The sequence below is a fragment of the Notolabrus celidotus genome, chromosome 18 (genome assembly GCF_009762535.1).
Source record: "Notolabrus celidotus isolate fNotCel1 chromosome 18, fNotCel1.pri, whole genome shotgun sequence".
NCBI lineage: Eukaryota > Metazoa > Chordata > Actinopteri > Labriformes > Labridae > Notolabrus > Notolabrus celidotus.
Window position 1 is genome coordinate 16858906 of NC_048289.1, and position 21432 is coordinate 16880337.

Below are 21432 nucleotides of genomic sequence, written 5' to 3' on the forward strand. Positions count from 1 at the left end.
TTATCTTTAACACCATACTCGAGGTGTAGGAGCCATGAAGGATTCAAGTGTTTATTGTATCTTATTTTGAGGTTTAGGGTGGTTTATTGTTTGTATATTTTTTCTGGTGTTATTTTTGTTGTTTGTTTACGATATGGTTTATTGTGGGGTCAGTTAATTAGGTTATTTACATGTCATGTGTTAGGGGTAGGGATATTCTGTTCATTTAAGGCTGATTTATACTTCTGCGTCGCCCCTACGCAGCAGGGGCTGATGCGGACATGAGCCCCACATACTTGTGCGTTGGTGTGTCCCTGTCGCGCAGCAATTCTCCTCCGAAATGCCTGAGGGCAGTGTGGTCTCTCTGATAGCCCGTCGCCTGCTTCCGGTCCTGCAACGATCTCTGTTTACTTTTCCACATCGATTCAGAGCATGTTATGTTAATCTACAGCTGATACATGTTGCTGTTTATCATACAGACATGATTACATGAAGAATAGAGAGGAGGAGATGAAATACACGGCAGATGTGCGGCCGATGTCCGGGATCCCGGAAGTGCTGTGAATGCGGGAAAGACAAAGCCGTCGAGCGGACCAATCACAGAGCTTGCGGTCCGCGTCGGCTCTACGGGGAGTTACATTTTGGAGGAGGTGCACGTCAGCTACGTGCGTAGGCCTCTGCGTAGGTACGGGAGCTACGTGGACCTACGGCGTAGGCTACGCCGTAGGCTACCTGTTTTCTTTTGTTTGGAGGTGGAGAGAGGGGGTGAGCTGGGTCTCTGTACTTTTTGCTGACCGCTTATTTTCACTTTTTTCTTGTGCACTTTATCATGAGTTCATTATCCTTTTTCGTTAACAAAAGGTTAAACTTACTTTTTTGTGCATTAGTGATTTTTGCTCTTAACGCATCCAACTCTTAACTAGGCCCAACCTCAGCCTCTCAGCGGCTTTTGGCACTTCGTAGTCGCTAAACGAGGTGTGAGTGTTCTAACCCTTGTTGCAAGTTTTAAAACCTAGAGAAGGTGACAATGTCACAGTTCTACTTGTTTTAAATTAATTCGTCCCTGGAAGACAATGGATCATTTGAAGCACGCTGGGTCACTTTTTGATTAACAAAAAGCAGCAGCTAAAGTTGGCATTCAACTACATCCTAGCAAACTGTCTGATTATGAAATGTTAGGAAAGTTGTAAATACTAGTTAGGTGAACTAGCTAATGGTAACATCAGCTGTGAAATTGTGTAATGCTAACTTAGCTGTAATAACTTAGCTTACTGTGTTATCTGCTATAGTTTTTCTTAGCTAAGAATTAATGCCTTTCCTTTCATAGTGCATTATACTACATAAGCTGTTAGTTAAGAAATGGCTGGATTTTATCGTTAGCTTTAAGCTAGGGTCAGATGATAACATTAGCACTTAGCTTGGAAGTGGCTTGATAATAACATTAGCTGGTAGGTGAGAAGTGACTGGATGTTATCAATTGTTAAGATGGAATTTGATGGATGGTAAAATCATGTTAGAAAGCGGCTGTCTGGTAATATTAGCGGTTGTCTGAAATAAACAGCTCAAGTAAAATAAAGCGCACACAGGTTTTAAATATCTTCAACTTCCACTTTTCATTGTCTTGGCATATGTTGATCAATCTTGTACTGTCACTGTCAGATTTGAGCTTACCATACTTAGGTTAAGTCAAACAAAAATGGCAAAATATCCAATTGTAACATATGTCGAGCAATTATGTGAAGTCTGGCACATAGAAGCAGCATCCACCAGTCAAACCGACAAAAATAAAAGATTCAAGATCTGTTTATTTGTTTCTGTACAATACAGTACATAGAAGATACGAGTATAGATGCGTCACACCCATAGACTGTATAAAACATGGACATAGTATCCGTGACGTCACCCATCTGTTTCTGAAGAGCTGTTTTAAGGCCAATCGTCAACGGCAGCCATATTGCTGCCGTTGAGTGTTTGTGACGTAAAGAGGTGGGCTTTGAGCCTCCTAGCCAACAGCTACAGTGTTCCTGCAGTCAGCTGGGCCTCTCATGGGAAGACTCGTAATCTCAATATCTTAGAAATTTCCAATTTAGAAAAAAATTCACCCCCCCGTACAGTTTGTACCGATTGAGAAATGATCTACCCAGACTACACTCGTCTTTTGTACCAGACTGTAAACATGTTTATTTCTGCTGTAAAGATCGTCTTTTTTGAATTGGTGTGTATGTGGCTTCCAGTACTTCCGGAGCCAGCCTCAAGCAGATCCTCGATGAACTGCAGTTTTTAACACTTCCACATTGGACTCATATTTTTAGACTGGAGGTTGCCACTTGGTAACACCTGGGCAAACAATACAGTGAGAGCCAAGTACAATCCACCACCCCTATCAAATCCTGTCTTTTTTGCATGTCAAGGACATTCAATGATGTCTGGAAGATTGAGTTTTTATTTATACTGCGGTATATCCTCCTATATTTAAAGCAGGCAACTATCATGTCAACCCAAACTTCTGCATTTCAATGCTGAGGGGTCACACACTTTATATCTGCTCCCACTACAGTCACATATGCATATTGTCAGAGAGAAAATGTGTCTTCTCCACCCTTCCCGGGGGAAATATGAAAGTCAAAGCTATCATACATGAAAAGACAGAACAGAGCTGCATGTAGCACCATGTGGCTTTGATGTGGTCTGAGCAGGCAGACGACATGCACAAATCCCAGTAATCCTCAACACTAAAACTGCACCTCGCTGCTTGATCGTCACCGACACACCCCCTGCTGTGCTTCTCCTCCCACTTAGGTGCAGTTGTTCTCCGTTCCCCTCAGGGGATATGACATCAGTACAGGACACAGACAGCTTATAAGGGATTCTGCTTGTCACAACTGAGAGCTCAAGCTACACCCGGTAGTTATATTTTCAGGTTTTGGGAGAGAATCCAGCTCAAGTTATAAAGGACAGAGCCTGGAGAGTGTTATTTTATGGGCCCAGATGTGTTGAATAAATCATTTTTCCCAGACCTAATTAAACACTTACTGCCTAGCCCTGTTAAGCTATTAACATCTGCTGCACCGAATGAATGAGGAAGAGCTTCAGTACTGGATGGAATTAACGATGACAGACAGAATAAATATAATCTCCTTTTTCATGTTCTCTCTTTTTGTGTTTTCTAAGCCTGGCTGTCCGTCTTTATTTCTTCTCTCCTCTTCTTGTAATTGTATCAGTGTCTCTTCTGCTCTCACTTTGAACATTTTGTTTGATTTCATTGATGAATTAGTCCTTTTACTGTTTCCTGTAATCAAACACAACACACGTGGTACAACTTAAGCCGACACCTGCGCTCGTCAGATTTCTGTTTTTCACAGATCCTAAACCTAAGAAAAAAGAGCCTGCTTGAATTCAGTAACTGACTACAGCACAATGCAGTACATGGACATTTTCTCTGAGGGTTTTGGATGAAACAGACTGTTCGAGTAACCCTTCCTCAGAGCAGTGGTTGGTCACTCATAGCATAGGAACCATAACCCTGTGCAGCAGGTCTGTAAAGCCATAGATTTCTCTCTATTTGGAGTGGCTTGCATTGGGTAATACACTCTATATCGCCCTGGTGTTTGGAGGGTTATGAGCAAGACTGAAAGGAAAGAACTGAATCTCTCCTCTCTAACTTAAACATAACCTAACTTAGGTTTACTTCCAAACACAATGCATACAAGACTTGTATGAAACAGAGAAAATCAACCAAACAGAAACTCCTGAAAAGTGCAAATGCATTAACTAAGGATCACTGCATGTCAGTGAGACATTAGATATCTTTTAATAGCTGCACACCTTTTCAGACTGATCAGAAGGCAATGAGGGAAGCAAATGTGTTAAACAGCTTGCCCTTTGATTTTTATCTAACACATAAAAAAAACTTACTCGGCAGCAGCAATAGCACTCATTAAGATATTCTATAAAGAAATTACACTCTCGTATCTGATGGCTTTGTTTACTTCTATATGTAATATAAATGCATCAATTCTTATTTCAGTCTGTTTCATCCCCAGATAATAACTCCTTAAAGTAACTTCAGGTTAAATAGTCCCCCAAGTACAAAACACAGTTTATAGTGGAAACTTCTGATTTAAGGGGAAGGAAGGTGGGTACATGTGGATGACAACCTTCTTCCTGATTGTGTAACTGACTTCTGCACTGCAGTGTCTCTTCTTCCTGAGAAGTCAGGCAAGGAGAAATTTCACCTTTGTGGATCAATAATATTATGAAATCAACTACCTTCCCTTGGTTTGTGGCGGTATTATCTCAAGCCTCCAGACTCTCACAGACTGCAGGACTTAGCTGCACCTTATTTTTCTTGTAATAGCATTGTCAGATATTTGATATGCAATCTGCTAATTAGACTCCCTCAGATGAGCTTTATTAATCACTCACTGATCACCCTGTTTTATTCTCCTAGTCTTGTGCTTTGTTTAAAAAGACAAACCTTCTTTTGTACTGGAGGTTTTTCCTTGTTAAGTTGGGGCCTGCTGATCTTGGCTGCCAGTCACTGAGCTCAATAGGATTTAGAGTAATCCTGCAGAGAAGTGCAGAGCAGATGGACACACTAGTAAGATCACTGTGGTATAGGGGCTATAATTGGCCTGGGCCTCTGTCTGCAAACCCCTTTTACTGGTTGTAATGTCAATCCCCAGATTGTGTAATCAGATTATAAATTAGAGGTACTCCCTAACTGTTAATGAATGCCAAGATAGATGGGTGCATTTCATTTAGAAAGCCTTGTAATCAATACACAATAGCTTGTGTAGTTTTTGCTAATCTGAGCATCATAAACAGTAACTGCAGTCACAGCAACTTTCCTGTGATCTTACGGAGCAGATGGACAGAGGGAAAGGTTTATATCCATACAGGGTTGTTCTGCATTCATGTATGACATTGAAACTTTTTCATAGTTATATGAATAATACAAGTATTACCAGAAGTACTACAATGTCATCAAAAAGCATTCCAGGTAACAGCAAGATAAACATATGAAGCTGTGAATTCTTCATGGTAATGATTAGAGGAGCATTGTTTGTTGATCTGCAGACAAATGCAGATTGTACTTTCAAAAAGAGTATCGGTATAAACATGTCCATCTCAATCACAGAGTTAATGAGGTTTTAAGATTTAAGGGGGTTACATTTAAGCTGTTTGTTAAGGGGATAAGCCTATTGTGATCTATTTTTTCAGTTCTTTTTGGGATCATAATCTTAGCTGCTGGGAATTTAGGCTGTTCGATTTTTCATTAAACAAGGTCTTTCACCAGTCAGTTTCAAAGTTTACTGCATTACCTGGTGGTCCAACAATAAAAAAGAAATGTCTGCTTAACACTTGAGGAAAAGAGCTACTGTCTACTTTGCGGGACTATAAAACTGGTAGATTTTTGAAGTAAAACTGGATGACTTGACTACATTTCCAATCCGCTTTATTCATCTGTGTACACTTCTCTCTAGACAGGCTAACAGATTTGATATAAAGTGAATTAATGCATTGTTTACTGTTCTTCTACAAGCCCCTCTCTACAGTTATGTTTACATATTTACTCTTTTTAGTGTCACTGTGTAGTTTGGGGGAGTACAATGGCTCACAGACTGAATAACCCTTTTTTTTTCATTTGCTGAGAAAGTAATCTCTTTTCAAAACAAACAGTGAACAGATCAGCAGGCGGAGAACAGTCTTTCTAATACAAAGAGGGTGGGAGCTCCAGAGCAGGATTACATAAAAGTTTCCTACCAAGACTTCAGAGATTCATCAGCCTAAAAGGAAGATGCATAATCAAGTTTAAACAAAGTCTTTGCAGGGGCTTAGTCATCTACCTCAAATCTACATATTCAAAATAATTATTTTATAAAGTGCTGGCTGTGACACTGTATAAGTCAGCATGATGTCTGCACTCTCCTACTGTGCCAGCTGATGAAACAGAATCTGTTTTGGCTATATTCGGTGTAATGGAATATTTGTATTCAGAATGATTTGTCAGAAGGTTTCCAAATTAACATTAATCATAGCAAAAATGTTCCTACAAAGGTAGCATTGTGTGCATCCATATGTCTGTAGGTGAACAAGGTGGATTTAAATTGTGTTCCCTGTAGTCCTATTTGCTGCAGTGCTGGAAAGTGTGTTTACTCAAGAAATCCAACAATTGTACATGTCAGCATCTGTTCACACATACCAGACCTGTTGAGCACAGTCTACGATAGCATGAAATAGTTGAGACAATCCCCTGCCCCAGATTACTTTGCAGAGATTTCGGTCACCCACCTCTGCTGGTCACTTGTTGTTGACTTCAGACTTTTCAATCAAATCAGCACTCCACCATTTGCTTTAAATTCATAGTTATGACCTAAAGAGGGAGTAAGGCAGTGAAACTTGACACAGCTAATCTAGTCTGCCTTGCGATGTATGCAGAATGCTTTGCGCATTGAAGCAGTTGCTTACTTCTTCAAGCATCATCTTCTGGATAAAATATCATTACACTGGTGTATAGGAAATGGCCTAGTTTTTAGATGAAAAAAGTGTATTAAAAGCGTGTGGTATATACCAAAGGTTAAGGTATTAAGGAGTATGACCGTATATGTGAGACCAGTTGTAGCAATAATTTTGTGGCTCCAGAGAGACTCAGATGATGTCACGTGAGTAAGCATTACTTCGGCTAAAGACCTCAAGTTTAAAAGTTTTTTTGGGGGAAAAAAATCTGGTGAAGGAGAATCTGAAAGAAATTCCTAAGCCCTGCTCAGACTAGAATCTTTAGCTGTAGCCATGACCAGCAAAGCATACCCGAATCTCGACCAAAACAAGTAGCAACCTCAGGTGATGAAGCCAGTGGGGAGTGCAAAAAACAGCAGTAACTTGAGTGTCCACTTGAGGCTGGCCCCAAAAGCCACTGAATCCCCAATAACACTTGTGTTAAAGTGCTCATTTTTTATTGCAGATTCTTTGGCCAATTTTTAAACAATAATGTTCAAGAATTTGATGTTCTGTATTTCAATTTTCTGATACATTATACTTAACCCAACTTTATCTGGACCTTAACCCCACTATATTATTTCCATCAATCAATAGATGGTTATGCCCAACATGCTAGATTATCTAAAATGCAAATGACATGGTAATGATTACATTGCATACAATATTAACAGTCCCCAAAGTGACTTGTCCTTCATGACGGGTCTTACTGAAATTGCATGTAGCTATTAGTGCTTGTGGGTTTTGTTTTACTTAACCAAAAGTCTGTACATTTAACCCAACTACTCAATTGAGAATAAATCTGCAGTGCCACAGTAGCATAGCTTTTCACAATTAAGAATATGTTAACTGACATTGAAGAAAAGACCCTGATGAATTTACTTTACTTTAAAACAAACAAATGAGAACCCCAATATGGGTACTTCAAACCTCCTAAGAAACATAAAATCCAAAGTGCAATGTGTTCAAATATCAAACTTTTATGTCTCAACATTCTGTATTTCCTCATTGGTCTCTTTCACAATGGGCACCATTGTGTCTAATGGTCCTGCAATACACTGCAGGCTCCATCTTTTAGGTGCACCTGTAGCAACGTTTAGAAAGATGGTGAACTGCACATGATTGATACACATCCGAAATAAAAGAAAACAAGATAAGAAATGAAAAACATGTTCAATTATTATGGAAACATGTAAATACGTTATTTTCTCTTTGATAACTTCTGTCCTAACTCTTTGGTGTGAGTGGACACTGACGAGTTAAAAACGTGGTAACAGCTCCTGTGCTTCCCTCTCCGCCATGGGGCGCAGAGACCGGAGCAGTGAGGAGCAAGCAGCCGGTAATCCGTGCGCCTTTTGCCGGGGACGTAATTAGATTACGGCGGTGCAGCGATCCCTGCTGATGCCTGCTGCTCCTACGGTACATGCACGGCTACCTTTCGACAAAAGCCCCCCTTTCTGACTGCATCGACTCTCTCTCTATCTCTCTCTTTCTCTCTCTCGTTTCCTTCGGCTAATGTCTCTGTCTCCCCCCTCTCCCCCCTCTGTCTCTCTCTCTGGTCGAGGAAGCAAGAGGGAATACTAGAGGAGATATAGAGTTACCCTGCCTCTCTTCTACAGAGCTCGTAGATACCATGCAAGTCCCAAACCGGAGACTTCAACTCAAAGAGGACTAAAGAAGAAGAGGACTATTTTTTTTTCTCCATTTACACGCCACATCTCGACCTGAAAATAAACTCTTCTTTGTATCGTCTTGGCACGGACTGCCCTTTTTAACCACTCCAGAAAAAAAGACAAAAAAGTGGTATTGGTGTTGAGCCTGGCGGGTGGATGACTTTTGTGGATGTTATTTCCTGGGTTTTCACTCCGGGCTGTATCGTACAGCGGCCCAGGGACGGCAACAGTGTGTGGAAAAGTAGATTTGAATGCTAAACATATGGCTTCACCGAGGATGACACGGTATGTATTCCTCATGAGCTACTCTGACTTATTTTGATATCTGTGTGTTGAGTTCAGGGACCTAAAACGCACCCCTTTGAACCGCGTCCCTCTTATGCTTTATCCCTTCACTTTTTCTCGACTGTTCCTTGGCTTTACTCCTCCGCTATTCGGTAGAAAATGAAGAAGTTTGCGTGGGAAGAAAACCCCTCTCCTGTTGCTAAAATGGATAGAAAATATACAGAATGCAGATATCGATTCCAGTAGTTTGATTAGTTGGAGCTGCTTCTTCCTGTGTGTTTTGGAGCTGTCGCTGTCCGTGGTGCTGAAACAGCCTCCTTGCTGCTGCTGCTGCTGCTGTAGTAAAAAGACGACGAGTTGAATTAATTTGAGACAACTCAGCACATTTATATGCAACACGCTGCTTTCATTGATCCAACATCATCTCCTGCTATTAATGTGCACAGTTATTACAACTATACAAGTCCTTTTAGCGTTTAATGTACACTTGGTATTACATTTCATGTGATTTCAAGGTGAATGCTGAGTTAAACATGTCACTGTTGTAGGTTACTGTACTGTACTGTACTGTAATGAGTTAACTCCTATATATATACAGTTATCCTCATTAATTGGTTATCTGTAATACCAATAGGATTGAAGGGTAGGAAGACGTTTTCAACAAGTAGACAGTGCACACGAGTACGAGCTTCTACAGTTTATACATAAATACAAATATGGTCTATGGTCCCGTCAGAAGCAGGTTTACTCCCAGCACCCTGTATGTCGGATTATACAGAGAGAGTCATCCGATTACCTTAAACTATGGCAAGCTGTCGCCTCCTCCACACAGAGCAGATAGTGAGGGGAGAAAGTCAAAGGTGATGAAAGGTGGTGTGATGTACAGCAAAGTAACAGGTGAAAGGTGCTGCTGTTGTCTTTCAGAGCTTACAACACCTGATGTTTTATCACTGTGGTGTAAAACTTGGGATCGTGCTAGCAGGCTGGTTTAAAAGTGGCTTGTGCACACAGTTGGAGCTATTTAGTCCTAGATAACAATGCCTGGTGACTTAATATTACTGCCACAGCTTATGACAGACTGCATTTGAAAGAGTTTCCCCCTGGATTATGTGCCATTGCTTTTACACCTATGTCAGTGTGAGTGTGTGCATGTGTGGTGTGTGTGTGCAGAGGGGGCAGACAGATAGAATGTGTTTTGTGAACCTGAGACTCGTCCACTCGTCACCATGTCAAATCTTGTTAGTCACGCTGGATGACGGGAACACTTGGGACTTCAATTTAAATAACTGCTGCAAAAGCCCACATCTTTTGAAAGAGAGTCTTTAAAGTCAGGGTTTACTGGAGTAAAAAAAAAGTGCAGTGGGTACTAATAAAGAGGCAATTTGATTTAAATGAATGGATAGTACATGGAAAGTCCTTGTCCTTCTTTACTTCTTAAGCCCATCTTGAAGGAAGTCCTTTTGCTTCAGCTAATTTGGCTAATATTCCTCTCTCATATTTGGATACAGTATAAGATTATCATCAGAGATGGCCAAATAATAACTGCATTTAGGCTTTATAAACAAACTTTTGGATGTACTATGTTCATCACAAACCATTGCTGACACTCTTAAAAATACTTTTGTACTTGTGTCTTGTTTCATTTGTGCTGCTTGCTCTACAACGGATCAAACTGCTGTCGAAATCTAGGCAACAATTATGAGAATTTTAGAATTTAACACACAAAACAGGAAACCCAGGATAATGAACTCGAGCTGGCTGAGTTTCTAAAAATAAGATGTGAGCACTGCAGAGAGCTGTTTGCAATAATAGTGAGGGATTATTGTGTTAGTAATAACGTGCCGATAAAATGATCATGTGTTTTCCAGGGGTTCTCAGTTTCGGAGTTAATGCGCTGCTGGTCATTATTTCAGTCACCTGTTCATTTATTGAGATGCACATGAGGTGCTACATTAACTACAAGGCCGTCATTTATCTGGCATCCAAGGTTCACAATTAAGAGGCGCTGTTTAAGTCACACTGTTACTAAATGCCTTTTTTTTCATGTTGAAATCAAAGCTTTTTAACAGCTGATTATTAGAATGCATTCATGCCCGAGGCTCCTTCTGAGAGCACATGTTTTCATTGAAAATTTTTAAAAAAATATTCCAATGTAGAAATGGCTGTGAAACCAACGCAAAATCTTAACTATGGATTAAATGATTAGAGTTTGAGTTGCTGTGTTGGTATCAAGAATTCAGTGTCCTTTTTAATGAATGATGTGAATAGGAAAAGAGGAAATAGTTGGAATTGTACCAAATTAATGCTTTAAATTAAGTTTGTATTGTAAAACATTATACAGTTTCTGTAGTCCACAGTTTCTTGTGAAACCTTCAGATAGCAGGGTGCTGATTTAGATCACAGGTAAAATTGTGCTAGAATCGTGGCCTCGGTTCAAATCCAACCTGTGGGCCCTTGCCACATGTCATCCCAACTCTCTCTCCATTTTCTCCTCTCTATCCACTGCCCTTCCCTCTAAATAAAGCCATCAAAAGCGCCAAAAATGTTCTAAAAATAAATTTAAAGAACTCTCCAGATGAGACTTAAATGCTGTTTTTGTCAATAGGGCCAAACAGGGCCAAAGGCAGAGCTACAAGCTGTCTTCTACAGAGCTTTGCTTGGCAGGTGGGGATATTTCATCACAATCACCCTCAGCTGAGTCCCTTAGAATCTTGAATAACTCTGACAATGACCTCTTACACACACACCGGTAGTCTTTACCCCTCTGGCAGCTGTCTGAAACTAATTCCTTGATGAAAGTTTTCGGTTTAAGGCCAAGCTCAAAATCCCAGATGATGCGGTAAAAAAAGCTGAATCTTCGAAGAAGTTTGACCTGCTGTGATCTTTTCTGAAGTCTGTCTGTTTAGCTGTAAAATTCAGATCGTAAAGGCATGCTGAGTTAACTAGCAAGATTCATCTGTTCAGCATTGTGAGGAAGGATTTCCGTGTATTCAAAGCAGACATGTTTATCTTTAAATTCAAAGTGAGGTTCAGCTATAAAATCAGGCAAAACTTGGTTTATAAAATTTTGTATTTTATTATTGAAGGCAGCTTTATTACTTCTGTGCACTGTTTTTATGATTAGTTGTGAGGGGAAAAACAAGCATCTTTGACGGATGAGACATTTTGACAAGGAAACATGTTTATTTATCAGCCTATAAAGTAGAAAACAACTTAAGAGGTCTTAAAATATCTGGTGACACAAGGAGATAAGATACGCCTTCATTCTGTGCGAGCTTTCATCAGTAACTTTGATTGATATGTCTTAATCATTTAAATAAACACTTTTTTAAAAAAAAGGAAATAGAATTACCTTTGTGCTACTTATAGTAACATGAATGTATGTTCTTTATATTTCCCTCAAAAATAAAGAAAAACGGATGAAACTCTTTTTGTCTTACTCACCGAGTATTTTCAGCTATTTTACCCTTATCTGGATCTTGCCTGAGGCTGTTTCAGTTTCAATTTATACAAATGTGGTCCATCCTTTGATTCATATATCCCCATAGATAGCATCTATACAAAACCTTACAGTCATCTGTTTTCTTCAGACATACTTTTCAGAAAATCCCCTCGTCATCAGTTCATACAAAAACTTTAAGAGAAATAGCTTTAACCCCAAATCCAGGGTACAACATCACCATTAGTCCCTTCTCTTTATAGGCCTCAAACAGGACTGATGTGTGAGATGGTTGCTGTCACTGAATCAGAATCTCCATCTTTCTTTAAACATCACAACATTAACCTGATTGGATACCAGCAAGTCTTAATTTGTACCGCTGTATTTGTCAAATGTAATATTATTCTACACACAGATCCTACTATACACTCTATGGATTAAAAGCCTTCATTAAAGCTTTATTTACATTCATATGCTTTCCCCCAAGATATCTGTACACTTTCTATATTTGGTCCTGTCCTCCCAGCGGGCAGCCTACCTATTAGAGAGATGTCATATGAAATTAGCCACACTCACATGAGCAAGGTTAACTACTCTTATTCATGACAGAAAGCAGGCATGGCTGAGATATTCAGTTTCCATCAGAGAGTATGAGGGGACCACATTGACAAAAGCACATGCTCACTATTTAACTTTATTATTATGAAGGTCTGCAAATCCAGTTAAAATTAAGTGGAAACTATTTCCATGTCTGAGAATTCAATTTATTTTGAGTGTATTTCTAAATGTATTAACAGATTACAGTTGAATTTTTTTTTCTATTTGTTCAACTTTACTCAATAATTTTACACTTGTGACAAACTTTTGCAGAACACGTTATTGTACTGTGCTGTGAGGTATATCTGTGGCTTCATGCTTATAATAAGTTGTCAAACACCTGTCTCATTGAGTTAAACAAACCTCTGTGAGCTGCTAAGTGACAAAAACAACAACAACTTGTTTTGAGTTTATGAACAGTGGCTTTAGTGGTCCCGACGGAAGAAAATCACATTTAATTTCCTTTTTCTCTTCTGAGTGTATTAGCCTACTTTACAATATAAGCAAGGAAGCAAAACTCTTTTAAATGACACAGGTGGAAGAGCATTGTGCTTAACACAGTGTGAGATGCCTCTAAAGTTACAGCCACATAGTGTAAAAATAAAACATGAGATGTAAGTGAGCACGATTGAAATAGACATTACACTTCATTTGATTTTAAACTGTTTAAAGTAGGAATAAAAAAGGATAATTAAGTTGAACAACTGACCCTTGCAGCACAGAGGAGGAAAAAGCTAAGAAAAAATAACAAAAGCTGAATTTTACTGTATAACTATAAGCACACCTGAAATAACTGGAAAGATGTTTCCAATAGTTGGGAAAGTTTTTGTTTCACAGCATTTAGTTAAGGCAAAAGGATTGCTGACTGTCATGGCTTTTTGCCATGGCTGATGAGTTTCATACTCAAAATCAAATCTAAAATGTACTTACATGTATTTTAGGAATACAGTCAGAATACATTTTTAATTAATGTCTTTTAGACTGGTTCATGGTACATTTCTAGGCAACACGCTCAAAGTACTGCCCCAGTCACTAGCCAATAGTGTGGCCAATTGGCTAGTGGTCTGTTAAAGTTACTTTATTTATCATATGATGGACTGAAGTGTATCTGACATGAATGCAAGAGAGCACAGACAAGGAAATGATAATATATGTTAAAAAATACAAAACTGTTTTCTACACCTTTCACTATTGACTGGTTAGGCACCACTGCTGTAGCAGCTGCCCTTTGGAGCAGCTTCAGTTGAACAAGATGTTGGTACTATAGAGTGGCATTTCACCACCATTATAACTCCATTACAAATTTTGTTACATAAAAATTTGGAGCTGAAGCAACAAATCTTAACCGAACAACAATTGGCAGACAATTGAGTCCTGAAGAAACCCCACATTGGATTAAAGGATATTTGGAGCTCAAAAATTGCTGAAATTGCAAGACTATCACAGAAATCACTTGTTTTGACGTAAAAATATAAGCAGTCAAGTTTTGACCAAGAAAGAAAAACCATCTCACAAACCTCCTTTTAAAAATGCCATGATTTATAAGCAAATTCATCATTTAGGTAAAAATACATAAGAAAGACAACCTTTTTCTTTCATTTTAATCTAAAGTCAATTAAAAACCAAAAACAAGGATTTGTTGTGGTCAGGCAAAATCAATTTTAGATGATAGCCAACCACCAGATAGCCAACCAATTATAGACTGTTTTTAAAGGCTTTATTTAAAAAATGTTTTTCAACTTTTTACAATTCACAAAATTTCATGAAAAGTGTACTGTAGTATGGAGTTGAGCAGTAATAGCTACAACTCTGTGCAATAATATGACAGCTTGAAGATCAGCACTTCCCTTTGACGTGAAGCCATAAAGCTTTTTAGGGGGTCGACAGACCAATTCAACCTGGTGCCTAACAGTGTTTATTTGATGCTGTAGTTGCTTAATTTATTCTTGGTGATAAACACAGATGATTTACACCATCTTTGATGCTGAGAAGTTAGACTTTTTTTTTAGACTTTTCGATTTTCTACTCACACCATAGTTATGAATGACTCTTTCCAGACTTTATTGAGCATTGTTTATCCTCAGTGACATATTGTTGGAGTTTTGCTGTTTGTAGTGCCAGATTCTGTTTAACTGTTCTGAGAAAAGGATTGACTTTATATTCAACAATACAACCAAGTTCATTGTTCATAACAAGATTGTCTTCTTGCTCGCCAAAAATGCTGCCTGGAATCTAAATATCTTGCAACCTAGGCAGAGGGAACAAAGAGACAATTAGTAAGCGCTGCCTAATTTATTTTCTTTGTGACCAGATTTTTATTCTGTTTATGACTGATGAAGGCTAATGCTTACTGTATTGCATTTTTCACAGTGTTGAGAGAGAATTACAAAGTGAGTGGGTGAAAAATAAAGAGAGCAAATTTAAATTGTAATAAGCAATCAACATGAACTCAACAATACACTGATTTTCCAATTTACAACTCACCCCATCTTTGATTTTAATTTCCCCAGATTTTCAGTTTTTATAACTGGGCCGCAAATTAGTTTTGGTTGTTTGTGGTTGATCCCTGTGCATGGAGAAGTTTATTGATGTGCCTGAGTCCCAGGGTGGGATTAAATTAGCTCAATTTTAATCCTGTGTGGTAAAAGTTCTAAGAGCCCCCTGCCCCAGTTTAATACCCTAAGTAGCTTTCTATCTGATCAGGGACTCCTAAATCTTTTCAAGCCTGGACCAAAATAAGAAAGAATCAGTCAATAATCCTTAGACACAACATGTTTACCATAAAGATACACTATCTCCAATGTGGATGCATACCCATAATGTGACATTTCTAAGTAATGATACATGGCCAACAGCAGTGCTTTAGTGTGACTGTGAAAGTGAAAGTGGGACATAACCAGTGGGCAATGAGGTAACGAGGCAGCAGGTTTTCACCAATGTTGCAGCCACCCTAGGCAGACTCCTGTTTTGACTGTCAACACAGCTGCAGTGGTTATGAGGGTCAGAAATGTGTTATGCTGTGTACAGCAGACTGGTGATAATGGTGTGGTTACAAGCTGCAAAAATAATGGCTTCCACTTCTCTGTTTAAATTGCATGTCAGGAGCACAGACAGCTCTGTGGGGTTTCAAAAATACAATATTGAATTTATTGATACTTTTTGGTAAATAGTGCTATACACAATAAATGTTCCAAACACATACTGGATTGTTTTCAGGTTATTCTTAATGCTTAGTACATCCCAAACACAAACATTTCTTGGCTACGTCATGCTTATCCAGCTGATTCTGGACTCTTAACTAAACTCACCCCACTTGACTTTAGTGCAGCTTTTGACACCGTCTCCCACACATCCTTCTTGATAGATTAGCTTCCATTGGATTCTCGAGCACCCACTCACCTGGTTCAAATCTTACCTCTCTGGTTGCACTCAGTTTGTTCAACTTTTAAACAACAGATCAGGACCCTCTCCAGTAACCTCCGGCGTTCCCAATGGATCTGTACTGGGCCCCATCCTGTTCACTGTCTATCTCATACCTCTAGGTCATCTTTTCAAAAAATGTAGTTTTCACTTCAAGTGGTACACTGAAGACATCCAGCTGTATCTGTCCTCCAAGCCAAACCCAGTCCTTCCACCATCTTCCTCACAGACTGTCTGCGTGAAGTTAAATCCTGGTTCTCTTTAACGTTCTCAAACTTAACAGCAGTAAAACAGAGATTATTCTTATTGGTTCCAAATCCACTCTAGCCAAACTAAAAGCTTTACCCTAACCATTAACAACTCTACAGTTCCTCTCTCCCCCAAGTCAAGAGTTTGAGTGTCATCCTTGACAGTACACTGTCCTTTGAAGCCCACATCAGTAATATAACCTGGTCTGCATATTTTCCTCTGTCTGCCTCTCAAACTTCTCCATAAACTTCAACTGGTCCATAATTCAGCTGCCTGGATCACAACCAGAACCCTAACACACCTGTCCTCCAACAACTTCACTGGCTGCCTGTCAAATACCCCATAGACGTCGAGATCCTTCTTCTTATATTAAAGGCTCTCCATAACTTATCACCTCCATACCTCTATGATCCCCTTCATACCATCACACCTACCCGCACTCTCAGATCCTCTTCCTCCATGCTCCTCCCCATACCCCATGCTCGTTTGATCGCCATGGGATCTCGAGCATTGAGCCGTGCAGCCTCTCTGGAACTCTCCACTACAAACCATCCATAACTCTAACTCTCTTCCCAGTGTCAAATCAAGCCTAATAACCCACATTTTTAGAGCTTCATGTTCATTGTAAACACGTCACATGTGCTTTTAATTGCATTCATTGTGTTCCTTTTTATATTGTTTTGTTCATCTGTAAGGTGAGCTTAAGTGTCCTGAAAGGCGCTGATGAATAAAATGTATTTTATATTATCATTATAGTGTGAGATTTATTGTGACCAAGCTTTGAGATACACATCTCAGAAACTTCTGCTGCCAGCTAAATCCATTAGAAGTAAATAGATTGTCTTTATAGATGCCAACACATTGGATAACAATTGATCTTAATCTCTATAAACACATATCCTTATATAAAGTCAGACTCTACTGTGTATGGTCAGAACTGTTTCATCTCTGAAGCCCATTTGAAATGAAAACAAAACTTTTCTAACCTTATGAAAAGGATAAGCCCTCAGTGGAGAACCCCCCCACCCAAATTGCACCCTCATCCCAGTGTTTTTGCCTTACTAGTAGGTTACATGGGCTACCATACAATAGCTCTAAATAGCCACCACAACCCAAACAGCTCTGTCATCTTCAGGAAACAAGGGCAAGAAAGGCAGAGCCAGGGGGAGAAGCTTGTTTGGGCTACAGTTCACCCCCTCTGGTTTTGGCTGTACGCTGTACCTCCCCCTGTTTCCTCATATTTAACTCAATTTTTGCCTCTCAAATTGTCAGTCGGAGAATAATCAGTGATCCTTGGAGAACAATGATTTAACCCAGATATTCTTCAATGCTTGAATATCTGCTGGTTACACAGGAAGCACCAAACACGTCTGCCTTTCTCAGAGGCTGTATCGTCAACAGGCAATTGCAAGTGGGTTCACAGGTTGTAAACTCCGGTGTACACAGGTGTAAAAACAGTTAGCCAATGAATTCATGTGTGTAGGTGTTGATGGTAGTGCAAATCTATGCAGAAATCAACTAATTGTGTTAGAAAAATCCTTCATACTTTTTTTTTAACAATATTTTTATTTAGTTTTTTAGTTATTTCCAAAGACACAATTACAATTAAATAAATTCTAAGGAAAAAATAACTCAAATATATATACATACACATGCACATATAAACACATCTATAAAATAAAGGGAAAAATCTATAAGAATGCAAGGGAAAAAAGAACAAGCAAACAAACAAAAAAACCTGAATTACAAAATGTTACAGCATTATTATGGTTTGTATTAACTAAAGATAACCAAAGGGAGTACATTGCCATAGATTTATTACTCACAAATATTCTGTACAAAAACAGTTTCTGCAAAAACGACCAATATTACAGACATTGCAAACTCTTTCCCAGCCTAGTTCAATATGTGTGACAAATCCCTATCCTGAACAAAATTAAGAAATAGGCCCCAGATACTGTCAAATAATTCTTGTTTGTCCTTAAGTCTATATGTTATCTTTTCCAGAGCCAAGCACAGAGACATTTCATTAAACCACCGTGTAATACTCGGCCTACCACTGTTTTTCCATGTTAATGCTATTGTTCTTTTAGCCTGTAATATGCAGAGGTCTACAAAGACCCGTTCTCTTCGGGTCATATTACATCCTTTTGGGTAGATGCCAAGAAGAAAAAACTGTGGTTCTACAGCTAACTGAAATGATAAAAACTCCTGCATTACACATCCGACTTCATCCCAAAATTCCTTTATCTTTGCCTTTCATACTTTTACCTCACTTGTCCTGCAGCAAAATGTCAATGGGCAAAGTTTGCAACTAGCAGGTAAACTTAAGTTAACATTTAGCAGCTATGGAGACGGATATTTGTTCTTGAGTTGGTGGAGACCAAAAAAATGCCAAAAGATGAGTATAGGTTGGATCTAAATTTACCAGATTGTGATCGAAATACAAGTCCTAAATATAAGCTAGTGTTGCTGTGTCTGTCCAGTTTGTAAACAGAAATTCTATACTATCTTATTAGCCATGAATTTAACACTCCAGAATATATCAAATGTGTCAGATTGTAGGTTTTATCTTGCTGCAGACTGTTCTAACAGGAGCTTATACGTATTTTTTGCATCTAAAAAAATCTGACATTTATTTTCAAACAAACTGAGATTTTCTCATGATATTCCCCAGTACATTAAGTTTTCATGGGAATTTTGATGAACTGATTATTGAAAGATTGTCAGTAGCCAATGAAATTCTTTAAAAATCAGCAGTTGCACCTGCATTTTTGGGTGAGAGCAAGCACTACAGTATAGCAAACAATCACAAAAAGAACACAACCTTTTTTAGACAGAACACACTGATAAATCAGGTTAACTATGAACAATTATCAAGGCTAAACTACACTATTAATCTTGAAGTGCACACATTTGCTTCATTTTTGTGTAAAGTCTTGAGGATTATAGAAGAATATGGTGCATTTGGAGTGTCTCAGATTGTTGTGAAAGGAAATCAGCATGCCAGATTTAAGACCTGAAGATGCTCTGAGGCTGTGTAGTGACACTCAACAGTGTTGGACACTTCTAGCAAAACACATACACACACATAACCGTCAGCAGAAATTCCCATTATAGGCGGCATAAACAAAAAAAAAAACAGAAGGAGGCTTTTGGCATTGGAGTGTGAAAGAATAATTTTTTATCTCTGTGCGAGAGACAGACAATGGAATTGTGTGTGACAATGGAGGAGTATTTGTGTGCGTTTGTGTGTTTACAGGAGTCTGTGTGTGTTAGAGGCCACATGCTAAGGCACATAAGGTTGCCAGTGTTAAACCTCGCCTCTGGCTCTGCGTGTGTGTGTGTCAGTATGTGTGTGTGTGACTGTGAGAAAATGAGGGAGATTACAGTGGCTATTGCCAACTTCAAAGTGTCTACTGGTGTTGTGCCAGGTCAGCATGTTTACACAGGAGAATTGGTGTCTGGACACACACAAACACACACACAAGCACACAAACACACACACACACACACACACACACACCCACACACACACACCTTGCACAGGCACATGTGTAGACACATCTTATCTTTAGTTGTGGCACCCTAACATACACACTCATGACACGCACACAGCCCAGAGTGCAGTGGTCTTATCAGAGGTACCAGTGAGTTAGGGGAGGCATTTAATCAGGGTCAACACACAGCTCTTGGCATCAAACTGTTTCCACCATCCCCCCCTATCTGCCTCTTTTTTACTCTCCTCTCACATTGAGCTGGTCTAGCTCACTAAATATTTCGCAGCTACAAAATTTCTTTGCAAGAAAGTTGAAACTGAATCACTGGGGGCTTAAAATATTTTCACACTCAAACAACATATTCCAACTTCTTGAGATATATTTTGGAAGAGTTTGTAAGTCTTACCACTTCTGCAAACACACTGGACATTCTCTGTCTTGTGCTTTTAAACCTGTAGCTATTCCCTTTTGTGGTAGACCAAGTAGTAATGTGTTTCAGTAACAGTTTGGTAAATAGTTCATCACTTTGGGGAATGCCTTTCTTCTCTTTCTGGCAGAGAGTTAGAGGAGTAGATCGTTATGTGCAGCTATTTCTTAAGGGGCACAAATAGCAGCCAATTATGCTCAGCTTACCTAAGCATAGCGAGCATGGCTCAGTCCAAAGGTCACAAAACTGCCACCCAATACCCTCAAATAAATGTTTTCAACTGTATATAAACTTTAATGGATAAATGCCAATTCTGAGTTTGAAGCACAGCACAACTTTGTGCTGAGGCTAACCCGGGGAGTCCACAGGATGCGTGTGCGCCGCATTACGTCTGCGACACTGCTTTGCTCCGTCCGAGGGCTCGCGCCCTGGTCCACAGGACGCGTGTTGGGAGCGTAGCGCAGCTCAGAGCAGGCAGGATCAGCTAGGTTCAGCATAGAGAGAACCACATACAAACAACAGGTCACAGAGCCTTTCTGTGGTTGAATTTCTGCTCATTTGGATAGTATTCTGTTACTTTTGTGCTTTAATCATCACTGAGTATGCTGCAGAACTGTTAAGTTTCGTTTTTGCAGGTTTAGATGAGTTTAATAATAATAATTTGGCTCTATTTTGTTGTCCTGTTACCTTCTGACACAGTTATCATCTTAAAGTCCTGTTGTGGTCGACATGGATCACAGATATGACTGTTTGTAGCTCACATCCATAATCGATGAGTATTTCTGATCTAAACGATCTTTAAAAGGTCGGGAGTCTGTGTATGATGTTTTATTTTGAGATTGGCAGATGTCGCATGCGATCCTCGTGCCTGACTTCCTGTCTAGGTCGTTCTTTTTTGTGCATATTGATGCGTGCTGGGTGCGGGCTCCGTCGAAAATAGACTTGAAGCATATCTCTGGTAGAGTGGTGCGGGGGCGCACTCCCGAGATGCAGCCGTAACGTAACGCTTGCATCCTGTGTACCCGAGGTTTAACTGTCTAAAGCCTTATCTGATTGATTAAGCACACTCAGAGCATAGTTTATAGCTTCCAGAAGTAACACATTCATACAAAAACATGTATTTTACCACACAAACCTAATACTGAAATACAGTGGGGAAAAAAGTGATACTTGATGTCTTGCTAAGATTGATTAAACAATCTGAAAAACTTCGGACCTAGAATTGGTCAAATCATGTTGGCTCATTCTGTTATTGGTTTATGATATAAAGGTTAGAGTACTTTCAATCAAAAAATAGATAAAATGATGGCAAAGCACTGTTAAATGCATTCAAAACAAGCATCAGTTTTATAAGCTCTGTACCTC

At 39.3% G+C, this 21432-nt stretch overlaps 1 protein-coding gene across 8 annotated transcripts in view; it reads left to right on the top strand.

Annotated features, from left to right (window-relative positions):
* LOC117829876 (protocadherin-15-like) overlaps positions 1–21432 on the top strand; it is a 245906-nt gene that overhangs the window by 1401 nt on the left and 223073 nt on the right. The window lies entirely within an intron of this gene.